Here is a 19,673-nt window from a genome sequence, read left to right as displayed (position 1 = left end):
TGTGCACATGTACCCTAGAACTTAAAGTATAATAAATATATATATATATATATATAATATATAAAGTGAAAAGCCACAACTTTATCTACAAAATGTTCTCTTCTGTGCTGTTTTGCTTGAATCTACATTTATTCCTAAATTGTCCAATGTCAATTTTACAGAAAACTGGCCCTGTAAAGCCATGTGCATTTTAAATGTTATAGAGGAAGCAGTCAGCTCCACATTGGCCCGTAAAAAAACATTCTGCTCTACATTAAAATTCTGTCAGTCTAAGTGAAGGATGACTTATAGTAGGTTTATATCATCCTAGTCTTTCCAAAGAGAGACTTTCCAAAGAGAACAGGCTGCACAACTTTTGGTAAACTGTGATCGTTAATATTAGCTTGGAGAAAATGTGGTGTGCTGTGTGTGTATCTATCACAATGAAAATCAGTTTATCATGTCACGTCAGCTGGGAAAAGAACCTAATTAGGTGATACTGTCTTGCTTTCATTTCTTATATGAACGTGGTGACTTTGGTAGAGAAACAGCAAAGAAGAGGTGCAACAGTGGGTTGAGGGTGTTCAAATAAGGTTAAACTATTTTTTTTATTTTAAAAGAATGTCTTTCATCACCATTGCCAGCACCATTTTGCACATACATTATTTGCATTTTTCTTTAACGTTTACTTTAAGTTCTGGGATACATGTGCAGAACGTGTAGGTTAGTTACATAGGTATACATGAGCCATGGTGACTTGCTGCACCTATCAACCCATCATCTAGGTTTTAAGCCCTGCATGAGTTAGGTATTTGTCCTAATCCTCTCCCTCCCCTTACCCTTCTACCCCAACAGGCCCCCAGTGTGTGATGTTCCCCTCCCTGTGTCCATGTGTTCTCAGGGTTCAACTCCCATTTATGAGTGAGAACATGTGGTGTTTGGTTTTCTGTTCTTGTGTTAGTTTGCTGAGAATGATGGCTTCCAGCTTCATCCATGTCCCTGCAAAGAACATGAACTCATTCTTTTTTATGGCTGCATAATATTCCATGGCATATATATGCCAAGTTTTCTTTATCCAGTCTATCATTGATGGACATTTGGGTTGGTTCCAAGTCTTTGCTATTGTAAATAGTGCTGCAATAAACATACATGTGCATGTGTCTTTATAGTAGCATAATTTATAATCCTTTGGGTATATACTCAGTAATGGGATTGCTGGGTCAAATGGTATTTCTGGTTCTAGATCCTTGAGGAATCGTCACACTATCTTCCACAATGGTTGAAATAATTTACACTCTCACCAACAGTGTAAAAGCATTCCTATTTCTCCAGAGCCATGCCGGCATCTGTTTTTTCCTGACTTTTTAAGAATTGCCACTATAACTGGCATGAGATGGTATCTCATTGCGGTTTTGATTTGCATTTCTCTAATGACCAGTGTTGATGAGCTTTTTTTCATATTTGTTGGCTGAATAAATGTCTTCTTTATATCCTTTGCCCAGTTTTTGTTGGGGCTGTTTCTTTTTTTCTTGTAAATTTAAGTTCCTTTTACATTCTGGATATTAGACCTTTGTCAGATGGTAGATTGCAAAAATTTTTTCCCATTCTGTAGTTTGCCTGTTCACTCTGATGATAGTTTCTTTTGCTGTGCAGAAGCTCTTTAGTTTGATTACATCCCATTTATCAAGTCTGGCCTTTGCTGCAATTGCTTTTAGTGTTTTAGTCATGAAGTCTTTGACCATGACTATGTCCTGAATGGCATTGCTTAGGTTTTCTTCTAGGGTTTTTATGGTTTCGGGTTTTACCTTTAAGTTTTCAATCCATCTTGAGTTAATTTTTGTATAAGGTGTAGCCAGTTTTCCCAGTGCCGTTTATTAAATAGGGGATCCTTTCCCCATTGCTTATTTTTGTCACGTTTGTTGAAGATCAGATGGTTGTAGATGTGTGGTGTTATTTCTGCGGCCTCTATTCTGTTCCATTGGTCTATATATTTGTTTTGGTACCAGTACCATGTTGTTTTGGTTATTGTAGCCTTGTAGTATAGTTTAAAGTCAGGTATTGTGATGCCTCCAGCTTCGTTCATTTTGCTTAGGATTGTCTTGGCTATACGAGCTTTTTTCTCATTCTATATTAAATTTAAATAATTTTTTTTCTAATTTTGCAAAGAAAGTCAATGGTAGCTTAACAGGAATAGCATTAAATCTATAAATTACTATGGGCAGTATGGCCATTTTCACCATTTTCATTATATTGATTCTTCCTATCCATGAGCATGGAATGTTTTTCCATTTGTTTGTGTCTGCTCTTATTTCCTTGAGCAGTGGTTTGTAGTTCTCCTTGAAGAGGTCCTTCATGTCTCTTGTAAGTTGTATTTCTAGGTATTTCATTCTCCCATGCAATTGTGCATGGGAGTTCACTCACGATTTGGCTCTCTGCTTGTCTTGTTGGTGTATAGGAATGCTTGCGATTTTTGCACATGGATTTTGTATCCTGAGACTTTGCTCAAGTTGCTTCTCAGCATAAGGAGGTTTTGGGCTGAGATGATGGTGTTTTCTAAATATAAAATCATATCATCTGCAAACAGAGACAACTTGACTTCCTCTCTTCCCATTTGAATATCCTTTATTTCTTTCTCTTGACTGATTGCCCTGGCCAGAACTTCCAATACTATGCTGAATAGGAATGGTGAGATAGGGCATCCTTGTCTTGTGCCAGTTTTCAAAGGGAATGCTTCCAGCTTATGACCATTCGGTATGATATTGGCTATGGGTTTGTCATAAATTACTCTTATTATTTTGAGATATGTTCTATCAGTACCTAATATATTGACAGTTTTTAGCATGAAGGGGTGTTGAATTTTATCGAAGGCCTGTACTGCATCTATTGGGATAATCATGTGGTTTTTGTCATTGGTTCTGTTTATGTGATGGATTATGTTTATTGATTTGCATATGTCGAACCAGCCTTGCATCCCCAGGATGAAGCCGACTTGATCGTGGTAGATAAGCTTTCTCATGTGCTGCTGGATTCAGTTTGCCAGTATTTTATTGAGGGTTTTTGCATCGATGTTCATCAGGCATATTGGCCTGAAATTTTCTTCTTCTTCTTTTTTTTTTTTTTTTTTGTTGTGTCTCTGCCAGGTTTTGGTATCAGGATGATGCTGGCCTCATAAAGTGAGTTAGGGAGGATTCCCTCTTTTTCTATTGTTTGGAACAGTTTCTGAAACAATGGTACCAGCTCTTCTTTGTACTTCTGGTAGAATTCGGCTCTGAATCCATCTGGTCCTGGGGTTTTTTGGGTTGGTAGGGTATTAATTACTGTCTCAATTTCAGAACTTGTTATTGGTCTATTCAGGGATTTGAATTCCTCCTGGTTTAGTCTTGGGATGGTGTATGTGGTCAGGAATTTATCCCTTTCTTCTAGATTTTTTAGTTCATTTGCATAGAGGTGTTTATAGTATTCTCTGGTAGTAGTTTGTATTTCTGTGGGATCAGTGGTGATATCCCTTTTATCATTTTTATTGTGTCTATTTTATTCTTCTCTCTTTTCTTCTTTACTGGTCTAGCTAGCAATCTATTTTGTTAATCTTTTCCAAAAACCACCTCCTGGATTCACTGAATTTTTGAAACGTTTTTCGTGTCTTTATCTCCTTCAGTTCTGCTGTGATCTTAGCTGTTTCTTGTCTTCTGTTAGCTTTTGAATTTTTACTTGCAATTTAAAAAAAAGTTGTAAGTTAGAAAGAGATAAGTCTTACATTTAATGTGACTCAACAATGAGTTAAATAATTTTACTTAGAGTGCCTACACTATCAATGAAAAAGTAATGCATACATCTTAGTTTTTCTTAGTTACATGTTTTCTCCCTATAGGAGTCTTGTGATTCAGTAAGTAGCTCACCTGAACAAATGGAAGTACTCGTGGTCACAACACTAATCCAAATCAATCACTTGTTGATTTCCATCTCTTGACTTGGGCAAATTACTAAATGGATCATCCACTTATGTTTTCATACTTGCTCTTGATCATTCACTCACTCATTCAACAGTTCTTCCATCTTCTAGTGTACGTCACCCCCTGAGCTAAATTCTGAGGACACAGATGTAATAGGACATGATCTCTGCCTGCCTTAGAAAGTTCAGACTAGTGGATGTTATACAACTAAATTTAAATAATAAAGTGCTATTTTTTGTTAGCTGACACATTAGGGCAGCTAAGATTTAGATATCTGTCCCCTGACTCTTATAGCCCATAACTTGAAATTCGATTTTCCTTAAAATGATGATTTGACAATATAAATTATTTTTAAATGGTGTCTCAGCTACATGATATGCATGAAAATTAAATTTTAAAATGTAAAAACCACTGAGAGACATTAAGCCCTAAAACAATAACAAACATCAATTTGGACTGCCTATAAAACTATATATTTCCATTTGAATAAAAATGATTTTGTTCGTAATCCTCTAGAAAACTTTGAGTAGGCATGAGCTGTAAACATGTAATGACATGGTGACCCTGACACTAACTGTTATTAACACTTCTCAGCAAATTTCGTGGACTGAAAAATGGAGATAATAATACTAACAACCTCAGAGGGTTATTGTAGAAATTCAATGTTATGACACACAAAAAACTTAGCAGAGTTCCAGGAATATAGAAGCTCAGTAAATCCCGATTATTTCTATAATTTTTATTACATAAGGAAATGTAGAACATTTTAAGAGGGTAGCTACTAACTAAATATAAGTCATGCTAATTAAAGAACAATTATCACTATTTAGAATGTGTCCCATTGTGTTTCTCATAAGTGTAAACTCACTATATGTTTTATTAAATTATATGGAGGTAGGAATATTAAATTGATAATGAGATCCTTAAAATGTGGCCACTGTATTAGCAAGAGAATCAAGAAATACATTACGGGGTGGGAAACATAACCCTGTTCCTATCATTTGCGATCTACAAAGATTAATGATTTATTACTGGGCTCATTAATCAAAACTGTATGGCTTTTTTTTTAAGGAACAATTCCACTGTTCAAGTCAATTAGCCCACCAAAGCTATTACACCGAAGAAGCTGCAGTGTTATTCAGACTTCCCTGGGAGTATTTAGAGTATAAAATAAATGCTATTACTCAGAAGATACCGAATTGCTAAGCTTCTTAAACTCATACAATTGGGAACCTGCAGTACATTAAAATGCTGAAACTCATTAAGAGTCTTTTTTTTTTTTCTCATCTTTCGAGTCATTGGCATTCTCAGCACTGTTAAAAACAATAAAATGCTCCTGGCTTCCAAGGACAGGGTGACTTCTGCTCTTTCAACTCCACCTCAATGAATCACTGAGGCAGAACTGGCACCCAACCTTTGAAACAGCAACAGATTCTGCTGGATTATCCCAATATTGGAACAGGACAACAATATTAGCTAAGATGTTATCGGAGAGGGGGAAAATGCAACTAGCACATAACTGATCTTCTTAGCTCTATTTAAACTGTCTGAGCATCTGTACATAAAATGTCATTAATGATTTTAACCCATATGATAAAATAACAATCTATGAGTTCCTTCTTATATAAGTGAATTACTAGACAAAAGAGAAAAAGATAAACCTGTACTTAAAGTATAATAAAAGCTAATAAATGTAGAAGGAATGTTGACATTAACAAAATTACCACATGATACCCCTGAAAGTAATAATTTCTTTAGATTAGAATCAGTGTATCTAAAAACCAGTGAGTGAGGCTGGACATGGTGGCTCAGACCTGTAATCCCAGCACTTTGGGAGGCCAAGGAGGGTGGATCACCTAAGGTCAGGAGTTGAGACCAGCCTGGCCAACATGGTAAGACCCCATCTCTACTAAAAATATAAAAACTTAGCCAGGCGTGGGGGTGTGTGCCTGTAATCCCAGCTACTCGGGAGGATGAGGCAGGAGAATCACTTTAACCTGAGAGGCGGAGGTTGCAGTGAGCCAAGATCATGCCATTGCACTTCAGCCTGGGCAACAAGAGTGAAACTCCGTCTCAAAAAAAAAACAACAACAAAAAAACGAGTGAGTAAAAGTCTGATAGGGACTAGGAAATGTACATCAATCAAATTATCTCCCTACAAGACATTTATTAATTATAAGGGGGAAGATTGTAACTTTTCCATGGAGACATTTGGCAAACATCACCGTAAATAAGTGATCAAGGTAGCATCAGCAGAATGGGATGAATGAGTACCTTGCACCTCTCGATATGATACACTGAGAAGCACAACACAGCACTATATGGCGTTCCTTTCAACAAGGCATAACCTGAACCTAATCATAGAAAAACATCCCACAGATCTAAGGTATGGATGCTCTAGATAATAACTGGCTTACAATCTTCAAAAATGTCAAGATGAAGAAAGTCAGAAGAATGATGGCAGATTGAAGGACACTAAGAGACTTATGAATGTAACATTTGATCCCGGATTGAATCCTAGATCCCAAACCCTCCCCTACAAAGAATTTTTGTTTATTAAAAGGACATTCATAGAATAATGCAAAATTCAACTAAGTTCTATAGATTAGACATTTCTATTGTACCAGTGTTAATTTCCTGATGTTGATTGTTTCACTGTTGTAATGTAAATGAATTACCTTGTTATTAGGACATACAAATAAACTCTTTATGGATACAGGGGCATCATATCCTTAATTTACTCTCAAACATCTTAAAATAGTAATATGTGTATATTAATAGAGAAAATGAGAAAGCAAATGTAAGAGATGTTAATACATGGGAAATCTGCAGGAAAAGCATTATTGTATTTTTGCAACATTTTTATAAGTTTAAAATTATTCAAAAATAACGTCAAAAAACTGAAAAAATAAAATAAAGAAGCTGTGAATTTTGATAGCCAAAATCCACAAATATAAAAGTATTCCTCATACATATAAAATTACATATACAATTAAGACAGTGTATATTTGGTGTCTTGCATTCAAACTGCCCTCCCTTGAGACAGAAAGAATACCAAACATGAAATTCAGCATCTGCTTCTCCTAATATTGTACAATTAACATACTCAGCAGTACCTTGGACAGTGTTTATTTGTTTGGCTCATTTGTATACCACTCGCTCATGGTCTCCATTAAGGGTTTTAGGAAACATTTCTGCCTAGGTGATTGCACAGAGAGAATGAAGATGGAGATTCAAACGGGATTCCAGGTATCAATAGGCAATAGTAAATAAAAGAAGAGCCAGATAAATTCTCTTTAATTACAGATATATTTCTCTTCTACTATCCCCATGCTCACCTGAGTCTACCAGATTTTCTTCTCATAATGTAGCCTATATATGCACTTTCAGAATTATTTCCTCATTAATAATTGGAAAGATCATAGTTCTGTGAGTTTACAACCTCATCCACAGCATGGAATAAGAGAGTGGTTACTATCTTAGAGAAATGGATAGACCTGTGATCCTGGAACAGGGCAATTTTCCCCTCAGAGGACTGTTGACAATATCTGGAGACATTTTTATTTGTAACAACTGCACTGAAGGGGCTGCTACTGACATTCTACACACACAGGAATGTCTCCTACAACCAAGAATTATCTGCGAGAGAATCTGTCATGCCAAGGTTGCCAAATTCTACTATTATACCACTTATGAGGAAAGAAAAAAATACACATATAATGTTATTGTGTGTCTGTTGTTATATCACCATATATCATATATATCTTATATAAATATACATAAGGCTTCCAATGTTGATTTGGGTATTTTTATGATTAAAGAGTCCTTACAGGTGTGCAAGGATGTAGCAAGGTATAAATGCCTCCATTATAGTTTGAGCACAACTGCTAAGCCAAATACATTTTAAAATTTCATAAAAGCTAACTTGTATAACCAACACAATTCAATTAAAATATTAATTTAGTATCCTAGATGTTATTTTGCCAAATCTAAATTGCCGCTTGCAGTGTGAATCTGCTAGTATCTGCTGCAATACTAAATATTTTTGAAATTCATAGGCTGTATACTTTGTGCCACACGACATTCGGATTCTTCCACTACTTTTTCTATAAAACCTTCATCTGAGTGTAGCTTGCCAGGGTAACAGCTTTCATTTGGTTTAAAAGCATCATTTACTTATTTAGTCAGTCTTTTTACTCTTTCCTTCCTCATTAGCCCCAGACAATGACAGTAGGCCTCTTTGGCACCGGATAATTACAGATATAAATACAGACACAGACAGTGACATTGACCGATCCTCCACATGATCTCAAATATGCTTTCATAATTTTTAAAAGATTACCATAGAATGAAAAGTCACATACATACACACACACATACACACACACACACACACACACATACACACACACACAGATTCTTACAGGGAACTCATGAATTCTTAAAAATTATTTCCACACACTTTAGTGAGAACAATGCCAATACAACAACAAAGTGCCAGAGATTTGCATGGATAATTAATCTGCTTTCAAGTCCAAAAGCACTTAACATATTATTTAGGTATATGCTTATATATATAAACACATAGATATGTATGTAGACCCTATCATTCCAGACTAATGAGTTCACCTCCTTGAGTTTTTATTTCACTGTCGGTTAAAAGAATACTACTGCTACGTAGGGTTACTGTAAAGATTAATGGACACTTTGTAATGTTAATATCTTTCCTTCTCTTCCTGTTAATTGGCTGTACACATTCACTGGGCGCCTGTCTATATTTTCTTCCCAAGCAAATGAGAAAATGCTTACAATGGCTACATATGATACAATGTACATAGAAAAAGGATTGATGAATTTCAGTTTCACTAAAAAGTACTACAAAATTAACAGAATTCAAAACATTTTCAAGGAAGGTGAAAAAGCCAAGTTTCTGGCAAAAAAGAGCTTCCTGCATCCTGGGTAAATAAAAAAGGCCAGTATGGGTATAACAGAGGGAGCTAGCGGCTAATGGCATGAAGTGACTTTGGAAAGGTACGCAGGGGCCAGCCCACATGTGGGCCAAGTGGATCTACATACTGTCAGTTGGGATTATGCTAAGTACAATGAGAAGATATTGATGAATTTAAGTGGAGAAAGACAAAATCTGATTTGCCTAAAAAAAAAAAAAAAAAAATATGTAGCTGTAAGAATGTAGGGCTAAGAAATGCAGCAGACTTCCAATTAGGTGGGGGAGCTGTTGTAGTGGATGGGGAGAGTCCTTCTGGATATATTAGTGAAGATAGTTATAAAGAAAAGTGGAGTAAGAAATCTGTTTTACAGGTAAATTCTACACACTTTCTGATGCACAGAATTTAAGGAATTTGAGAAAGGAAAGTCCAAGGATGATTTCAGGGTTTTGACATTTGCCTCTTTGCCCACAGTTACTACTGATTGTCATAGAAGATGGAGGGCCAAATGTGAGGGGGGAAATCTACAACTCTCTTTTGAATATTTTAAGTTTGATATATCCATTAAACATCTAGGTTTGCAATCTGACTCATCTAGTTTCACCTAAAAAGAGTAGTGATGATCTATAAATATAAACATGCGGGAACCCTGGAATATCTTAAATCTGGTTTTTATAGCTTTAGTTTGGCTCAACATAGTCATGTAACTGAGTAGACGAGAAGCATATTCTCTTTGCAAGTAAAAAAAATGAACATATTGGATCATAAAATACTACCTAGGGCCAAGGCACCGGAGTGATAACCATGATAAGAAAAGACTTGCCCAAGGTCTCGAAGCAAATTTATAGCTGGAAATTAGATTCTCTCAGCTCCTAGTCCACTGTCTTATCTTGTAGGAAACTTTCTAGACTTTTATAAGGAACATTTTCACAATGTACAAGTTTCTTTCACGTTTTTTCATTTTAGAACCATGAACTCAAAGCCTGATGTATGGATCAATAAAACTTGGGGAATCATTAGACATGGAGAGTCTTAGGCCCCAGCCCAGATATACTAAATCAGATCTGCATTTTAACAAGGCCCATACGTGATTCATGTGTACATAAAAGCTTGAGAAGCAAAAATCACTCTTTGTTTTATGGAGAAATATTTAGCATACCTGTGTGTTCACACAGTAAAATGAAGACAAAAGCTGGCATTGTACTTACTTAAATGATGAGCTAGCCCACTCTAATATTCACGGAGGAATGCTGTCATTAAAAACAAAAAGAATGTGTGCATGTACTGACTTGGATATGTATCCAAGATACATTGTTATATTTTTTAAAAAGCTAGTTGAAGAACAGCATGCAGGTCAGGATTGCAGAGGCTCCTGGTATGCAGCAGCACATCTCCTTGGTTTACCTGATTACAATGGAATTGTGGTAGAGAGTCATAGACTGTTACCAGTTCCCTACCAAGCATGTGCTGAGTCTCTCTGCCCTGCTTTTTCCAAAGCTGCAGAAGGTTGCTCGGCTGTGCACACATGCAATCCAAATTGCAGGGGAGTTAACACTCTGGGGCAACCTCCAACCAATGGAGTATGGAAGTCGAACAATAAATGCTCCAGACTTTTCATCTTGGTGCTTTCTACATGGTTCCTCAGAGTTTCCAGCAGAATTGAGATCCAATTGCCCACAGCCAAAACTTGCTTAATAGAACATGGTTTTTGAACATTTTCCCCATCCCTATCTTATTTTCCCTATTCCTTTACTTCTGTTTTCATGGATCACTTCCAAAATAAACTTAATGAACTCAAATCTTTGCCTTATAGGCTGCTTTGAAAGAAAAAAATATGATTTAAAAAGTGTATGTAATACAGACATGTGGTATATAGAAGCATACAGACTTCAATGTATGGAGAAAGAACAAAAAGTCTACATAGGAAAATAACAATGTTTGTCTCTGCAGGCAGACTAACAGGAGACTTTTACTTCAGATATTTTTGTATTTTTATCATTACTATTATTGATTTATATTTTAATAAACTTAAAAAGAAGGAAAAATGAAAAATGTCCAGAAAAAGAGATCCTTTAATCTCTATACTAAAGATAGGAAACCAAATGTCAGTGTATACTACAAAATTACATAATCAGAACTGTCATTTATGATTGTCCTCCTGTGACTTCCATTTCCCATGAGAATCTGGCTGATACTGACAATAGGTCTCTTCACAAAGTGTGGCCCATTCATGATCTTTATGAATTATTTTCCCTGAGAAATACAAAATGCCTGCAGCAAAATCTGAGGTTAAGGATGCAGAAAAGCCATGGGGCATAATGAAGAGATCTAAACGGGTTATTATCAATTTGCCATGCAGCTAAGTCAGTTTTCTGCTTCTCCTTCTACTGCATTTTGAAGTTTACACTAGAATCATAAAGTCTGAATTTTACTACTTATGAGGTAAGTAAGAGAATTTTAAGAGTTCAAGCCCCATATTTCTGCACAATGCTAATAGATCACTGGCTTAATTACTGTACACACTGAATAATGTGCTTCTAGAAAAATGTTAACAGATTTTTTAAAATTAGCAATCTAGTATCTCTGGTTTGAAAGACACAAATTCATATACATATGAAGGCAAATAGGATCTCATGGTTTTGTCAAAAAATTCATTTTAATGCTAGCAGTTTACAATTCATATTTTAGCACTCCTTGGGGTAGAAAAAGGGACAGAAGAAGAGAAGGGAGAATGTGCTCATTACAGAAATGAATGCTTAAGGTTAATACAATTCATAGCTAAGAAAATTTTACTTGCCTAGAAGTAAAGAGAAAGTGTGGCAAGAAACAAAGTAAACTACAATAACATCAAAAGAACAGTGTGAATAATGAGCAACAAGTAACTCTAGTAACAGTGACAACTCTTTATTAAGCACTTACTATGTGTTGAGCACCGTGTGTTGCATTATCTTTAACACGTATATCTAGCCCCCAGTGTAGGTACTATTGTCATCACTATTTTGCAGAGGAGGCAACTAAAGCTGTGAGTGAGTGAAGGATCTACCCCAAATCACATAGCTGCTAGTCAAGGTTCAGACTAAGGCAGTCACTCTAGAATGCAAACTCTTAAAGGATACCAGACTTCCACCAATAATGTAACTTGTGCTACTCCCAAAATATATGTGCCAAAATAAAATGCTATGGCTAAAATAAAAAGAAAATACATATTATATGTGTGTAATATATATATGTGTGTATATGTGTAATACATATGCATGTATATGTACTACAATGATTATAACTAGCTGACTTACTCTACCAGCCATAAACATTATTTACCATGAAAGAAACAAATTAGAATACACTGACTTAGACTATTAACTAAGTTTCCAAAAACCCAGAATCTATCAGCATAAATGGGACAGAAACAATTCATTAATAGAAAAGGAATACCTAGATGACTTTTTTGTCTGCTTCCATTATAATACTTGAGGCAAAACTGTAAACAACTAAGTATCCTACACAAGGGGAAGGTTTCATTTACTATACTTACATATAACAGGGAATCTTGTGCTTATTAACAATGATTCTTAAAGTTTTAATAAAAGGAAAATGGCAGTGTTACAAAGTTATGTGAGAAAAGCAGGAAAAAAATGTGTGTTGGCACATACTACTCTTGGACAGAAAAGAACTAGAAGGAAAACACATCAAATGTTTAATAATGGTTATCTATGGGTGGTGGCACGAAGAATAGACTCCTTTCTTCTTTTTTCTAATTTATCTGTGGTTTCAAATTTTTTAACATACAAAGGATAAGACTTGCATTATTAGCAAAATAACTAATATCAGTTCAGAGCTTATTCTACTTGTTGTTTGTTTTAGAATGACATGTAAGGGTCCTTTGCTTCTCAACACCATTGTATGACAATAAGCAAATATTTTGACCTAGTTACTTCTGCCCAGATATCTTAATTCTGGTAACTATGTGAATATATCTAAAGGATGCATTTCTAGCAGTAGAATGATTAGATCAAAGGAATTACACATTTAATGTGTTTTAGACATTCCTCTAAATTTGTATAAATTTATACCTCTATCAACAATATGCAAAAGTTCCATTTTCCTCACACACTTACTATAGTAGTGTGATCCATCTTCTTAATCTTTGCCAATCTTTTTGTTGAATTCAACAGCCATCTATGCCTTCATCTCTTTGAGTCATTGAAATTCAAAGGTCATATTTTAAGACATCCTTTCCCTTTTTATTAACTTCTCAGAAATAATATGGCAGAACAAAACATGAAAAGGCATCAAAGGGTAATCAGACCCATTTAGGATTTGTGCAGGTCATGTGTGCATATACATGGAAGAAGTGTGCACAAATATGATAAGGCATTGATGCACTAAATTGGACAATCCCTTCACTGAACACTTACAATGTCTCGGCAGGTAGTATATCCTGAACAAAATGATTTGTCACTAGAGAACAGGCTCTATGCTTTTACCTCTGACATTGAGATTGGTTTTTCACTCCTCAGTTACCAGGTCTATGAAATGAAGTTAATCAGAAAAACAGCCATTCATGGGCAAAGAAGATTAAGGTAGTTTCACACTGAACATACAAGGGAGTTCTCCAAGGGAAGATGCTGTCAACAGAATTCACTATTAAAATGTGTGCTTAGTCACATGGTTGGAAGAGAGGAAGCACTGATTCCATGGAACTTATAGTAGATATATTTGATCTGCTTGACTTAAACTGAAGGCAGAAATTTGGAGGGGAGCATGAAAAGTTCAAGTTATAAAAAAGATGCAGTATGATATACAGAGAAAAGAGCACAGGATTTGAGTTACAAAAACTCATTTTACTAACTTAATCAGTTTCTAAGTCTCTCTAATCTCACTTTTCTCAGCCCTGAATGAAGCATGTTATACCAATATCACAGAGCTGATGGCAAATTAGGTACAGACATTTGTGAAATGCCCAGAGAATGCTTAGCACATGCGAGCACCCCTGAGGTAGCCCCTGGATTTCACATTAATTCATTAAAGAAATAAATCTTGCCTGACTGGAGGAAATTATTTTACAATTCATAAAGGACAGGGAAATCACCTTCTGGAAAATATCTTCAAACCATAATTTCAAAGACAACCACAAATTGGATAGAGTTGGGGGCACAAAGAAGAATGGAATTATCTTCAGGAAGTTGTTGCTTTTATTTTTTTCCAAGAAATTAAAACTGTTGTCTATTATCTATGAGGGATGAAACTACACAAGATCCCCTTGTGTTTTATGACATGGGAAATATATAGCTCACTACCCAAATAATCAGACTAAGGCCCAGGAAAAAAAGATTTGCCTCAAGGCCTGTAACTGCTAACTGCTGTCATATTCATTACAGGCCAAATTTCTAAAGCAGCCCACTCAACATTGCCTTCATCTTTTCAGAGCTATTGTTGAGAGAGAGAGAGAGAGAGAGAGAGAGAGAGAGAGAGAGAGAGAGAGAGAGAGAGAGGTGTGTGTGTGTGTACATGTGTGCACATGCATCTGTGAATATCTAAATTATTTTCCACAACCTAATCCTACCTTACATGTTAAATGGGAAAAAACACAAAGTAATTTACTACGCTTGCTCTTTGTGCTTCTAGGAAGATGACAGCTAAATATTCACTCTCGTGTACATCTGTCTTCCTTCTCCTACCTGTGATCCCTACAAGGTTATGTTACCAAGTCTCATAATTTTAAATTCTATCTGTAAGTCATATGTCCAATCCTGTCCTTTTCCTTAGTCTCCAGACTCATATACGTGGTTGTCTATTCAACATTTCCACTTGGATGTCTCATAGATACTGTCCCATCCCATCCTCAACTTACTCTTTCCCAGCCGGTCTGTCTCATAAATGGTAACTTTCACCCATCTGTTGCTTAGGTCATGAAACTTGAAGTCATCCTTGACTCCTCTCTTTGATATTTCACATTCAAATAAATTGTGAAATAATTCAAATTAAAGGACTCATTAAATCTTTTAATTCTACCTCCAGAACTGTTCAGAATTTAACCATTCCTTCATATGTATACCACGGTTCATTGGTCCTAGATTATTACCATAGCCTCCTGACTGGTCTCCCTGCTTCCATCCTTGTCCACTGATGGTGCCGTTTCAGCACAGCAAATTGAATAATTCTTTTGAAACTGTAAATTTTATCCTATCATTTTTTTTGCATAAAATCTACAGTGACTTTCCACCTCACTCAGAATGAAAGCAGATGTCCATAAAATAATTTGCAAGACTCTGCCCTGCTCTGCTTCCTCCTTGACATCATTTCCTATTAATTTCTCCTATTTTGCTCCAGCCACTGAGGTTTCCTTGCTGCTCCTCAAACACCCCAGGCCTGTTTCTGCCTCAGGGTTTCTGCACCCTATGTTCCCTCTGCTTAGAGTCATATTTCTCCAGGAAACTACATGGCTGTCTTGCTCAGATCTTTGAAAAAAATCTTTGAAAAATATTACCTTCTCAAAGAGGCCACCCCTCACCACTTTTGTACACATACACCTTTATCTTACCCCCTTGACATGCTTTAACTTTCTCCAGAATAATGTGGTACCATATGGCTTACTGTATAGTTTTCTTATTTTGTTGACATTCTTCCTCATGAAGGGACAAACTTCAGAAGTATAGGATATTTGCCTGCTTTGTTCATTGATGTGGCCCCAGCCCCTAGAAGAGATCCTGGCTTATAGTGGGTGCTCAATAAATATTTGTTAAAGAATAGTTTTTTGTTTTCTTTTCTTTTTTCTTTTCTTTTTTTTTGTTTTTTGTTTTTTGTTTTTGTTTTTGTTTTTTTTTTTTGTTTTGTTTTTTGAGACAGAGTCTCCCTCTGTTGCCCAGGCTGAAGTACAGTGGTGCAATCTTGGCTCACTGCAACCTTTGCTTCCCAAATTTAAGCAATCCTCCCACCTCAGCCTCTGGAGTAGCTGGGACTACAGGCATGCAACACCATGCCTGGCTAATTTTTGTATTTTTTGTAGAGATGGGGTTTCACCATGTTGCCCAGGCTGGTCCTGAACTTCTAAACTTAAGTGATGTACCCACTTCGGCCTCCCTAAGTGCTGAGATTACTGGCGTGAGCTACAGCACCTGGCCCAATAACAGATTTTTAGCAAAGTTTTTCACCATAGAATGGTTCCACTGCTCTCAGGACAGTATATATGCTTGGAGGAAGCAGAGACACTGTGTATCAGAATGCATTAAAGTATAAAACATTTTCTTACTCACATTTGTGGCTAGAATGTTTGAAGAGAATGTGGAGAGGCAGGAGTAGAGAAGTTTCCTGGCCATAAACTAAATCAGTACGTGTATAAATATATTGTTGCTTTTCTCATGGTATAGAAATGACTAGTCTTTTTCTAGAGTGGAGCAGGCACAGGATGTAGCCAGCCAAGTGAGTGGCATACTCACAGAACCAGGAAGAAATAATTTCCTCTGGGTACTAGGCTACCTGTAGGTTTCCATTACAGACTTTTCTCTTTGACTCTGGGAATGGTATGCCAGGTAGTCTAAGAGAAGGGCACATTATATGTCTTATCTTTCTTTTCAGTGAGAAGCAGCTTAAGGGTTTTAATCATCCTTATATGGGATCAGATGGCAAACACTGAACAAGGAGAGGGTGAATATATTCTACCAAAGTATGAAAGTGATCATTAATGAGGGGGGAAATGAAGAGAAATTTCATGCAATTGAACACTTTTCTAAAGTTTGATACTACAAGGAATATGTAATCTGTGGCATATATAATATAATATAAGCCACACGAATCAATCACTAAGAAGGTTTTGAGGAATTAATATTATCAAAATTACATCCTCACAGGGAAAATATATTAAGGTTCTCCTTAGAACCAGAACCAATAAGAGATCTCTCTCTCTTTCTATCTCTGAAAAAAGAAAATGGGATTTATTATAGGAACTGACTCACATAATTATGGAAGCAAAGAAGTGCAGGATATGCTGTCTGCAAGTGGAGAACCTGGGAAACTGGAGATGTATTTCATTTCTAGCCCAAAGGCCTGAGAATCTAGTGGGCGCCTGGTGTCAGTCTCAGAGTCTGAAGTTTGAACCTGAAGTTCTAATGTCCAAGGACATGAAAGGATGGATATTCCCGCTTCAGAAGGGAGCCAATTTACCCTTTCGCCATCTTTTTGTTCTATTTGGTCTCCCAGCAGGTTGTATAAAGCCTGTCCACATTGGTGAGGGCAGATCTTCTTTACTTAGTCTACTGATTTAGATGCTAATCTCTACAGGGCATCGTGGCTCATGCCTGTAATCTCAGCAGTTTGGGAGTCTGAGGTGGGCAGAGTGCTGGAGCCTAGGAGTTTGAGACCAGCCTGGGCAACATGGTGAAACTCTGTCTCTACAAAAACTATAAACATTATCAGGGCATGGTAGCATGCATTGGTAGCTACTTGGGAGGTTGAGGTAGGAGGATCATTTGAGCCCGGGAGGCAGATATTGCAGTGAGTAGAGATTACATCATTGCACTCCAGCTTGGGAGACCCTGTCTCAAAATAATAATAAATAAAAATTAACAAAAATAATACCCAAATACAAATCTTTTCCAGAAACATCCTTACAGATATACCCAGAAATAATGTTTTACTAGCTATCTAAGTATCCCTTAACCCAGTCAAGGTGAGACCTAAAATTATCCAACAGAGCTAGGGATGACTTTAAATCTCATTTTGAAAAAACAGAGAACACCTTTTTCTCTTATATAATGAGCCAAAAGAACAAATTTAGGGAGAAATGTCTGATTCTTTAAGCTGTAGGTTTTATTCGAGGGGAAAATGCTCTCCTATCATGATTAATCACATACAGAAGGAAAAGGAGCAGCAAACTGATCACTTAAAAGCACAGTGTCTCTGTTATTTATGAGCTATCCAAAGATATATGAGCAGTTGTCATCCATTGAATTTTTAACCTCTTTAATTGTTATGCTAGTATTCACTTTCATATTGGTAAATCATGTAGTTGGTTTGCTTTATTATTTTCCTTTTCTTCAGTTACTAGCATTGACCCAGATGTTTGCTCAACCACAAAAGGCAATAGCTAATCCTTATTATAACCCTATCCAAAGTATTTACTAGGTTAAGACCAGGGTGTGCCAAAGATTAGAGTGTGTGTATGGAGCCATGGGAAGAAAGCGACCCTTGAAGGAGAAAATTGGATTCTGGCCTGGCTTTTGCCACAAGCTCATTCTGAGATCCTGGGTTAGTAGTTTGACCCCACTTGACTCTGAAGTTTCTGCATCTGTTTACAATGGTCAGATTAGGTGGTCTCTAACGTCCCTTCAAGTTCTAAATTTCATGACTGTATCCATCAGGCAATCTCTTAGGTTGTGCTCCAAGTTTCTTGGAGGTCAAGAACATGACCCAGTTATTCATACTCAGGCCAAGTCCACAGACTCAAACCATAGAAACTCTCTTCCCAAATTTGTTCACAACAGCTGAGAGAGCCAACAAATGTGGAGAAAATCATTTCCAGGAACGGTCTAAGGAACAACATGAAAGTGGACAAAATGTCCATTTTCTTTACTACACTAGTCCCCTCTTATCTGTCGTTTCACTTTGCACAGTTTCCGTTACCTAAGGTACAGTACAATAAGATTCTTTGACAGAGGGAATGACAATGACAACTTTTATTATAGTATATTGTTGTAATTGTTCTCTTTTATTTTTCATTGTTGTTAATCTCTTATTATGCCTAATTTATAAATTAAACTTTATCACAGGTATGTGTGTATAGGAAAACACATCGTATACATAGGGTTCAGTACTATCTGTGGTTTCAGGCACCCACTGGGGGGCTTGGAACATATCCTGTACAAATAAGGGGGGAACTACTGTATTCTATATTTAATGCCTGCAACAGTGCCTAACGCATAGTAGGTACTCAAATATTTTATGATGAACTAATGTCTATTGGCATGTAGAGTAATGTCTGTCTAAGCAATTATTTATACTGAAAATTTCAGAAATTAATGCATTTCCATAATGTATAGCACTGTCAGTGCCAAGTAATAAAAAGATATACAAAGAGCAGCCCGATACCTCTGAAAGCCTCCAAAGAAAATGGTAATGATTTAAACTGAATCTCAGAGGTTTAAAAACATGCGGTGAATGCATGGCCTGACAGTTAAACTGGATGAAGGGAATTCACTCAAATGAGATGGATTATGGTTTTCAGTCTCTCAACTAGCACACTATCTTTTCACTTGAAGTTGATTCTATTCCTTTCGAGGACGCAGAGCTGTCACCCATAAACGTTGAGTATATTGGAAAGAGTACAGTGCCAGTCAGGCTGCCTGACCCTGAGTGCTGTGCCTGCTACTGTATAACTGTGTGACCTGTGGTAAATTACTTAAATTTTCAGAGCCTTGGCTCTCACGGATTTACTGAGAACTTCCTTATATGGCTTCTGGAGAAACACAGAAAATACATGTAGTAGTGCTAGTATAGTGCCTGAACAGAGAATACATGTAATGAAGTTTAGCTGTCATTATTACTGCTATTATTATTTGCTATTGACATAGGGGAGAAAGAGAATATTTAAATTTAGCATTCCCAATGACTATCACCCATCAAAGAAAAAGATAAAAATATACATTAATAAGGCCTGGGTTCTTTCTATTCACAAATCCAAAAAGGTAAATCAATACAAGTTCTAAAAACAGAGAGGTGAACTTTTAAAATGGAAATAGCCTAAAGGGTTTTTCTTTAAAAATTATTGTATGTGTATCAACCAGGTTTGAATGGGTAATACCAG

General features: G+C 36.4%; 1 protein-coding gene across 1 annotated transcript in view; it reads right to left on the bottom strand.

The window, feature by feature from the left end:
- RBMS3 (RNA binding motif single stranded interacting protein 3) overlaps positions 1 to 19,673 on the bottom strand; it is a 546,693-nt gene that overhangs the window by 294,964 nt on the left and 232,056 nt on the right. The window lies entirely within an intron of this gene.

Source organism: Rhinopithecus roxellana, chromosome 1 (genome assembly GCF_007565055.1).
Source record: "Rhinopithecus roxellana isolate Shanxi Qingling chromosome 1, ASM756505v1, whole genome shotgun sequence".
NCBI lineage: Eukaryota > Metazoa > Chordata > Mammalia > Primates > Cercopithecidae > Rhinopithecus > Rhinopithecus roxellana.
This window is presented reverse-complemented; position numbering and strand designations above follow the sequence as displayed.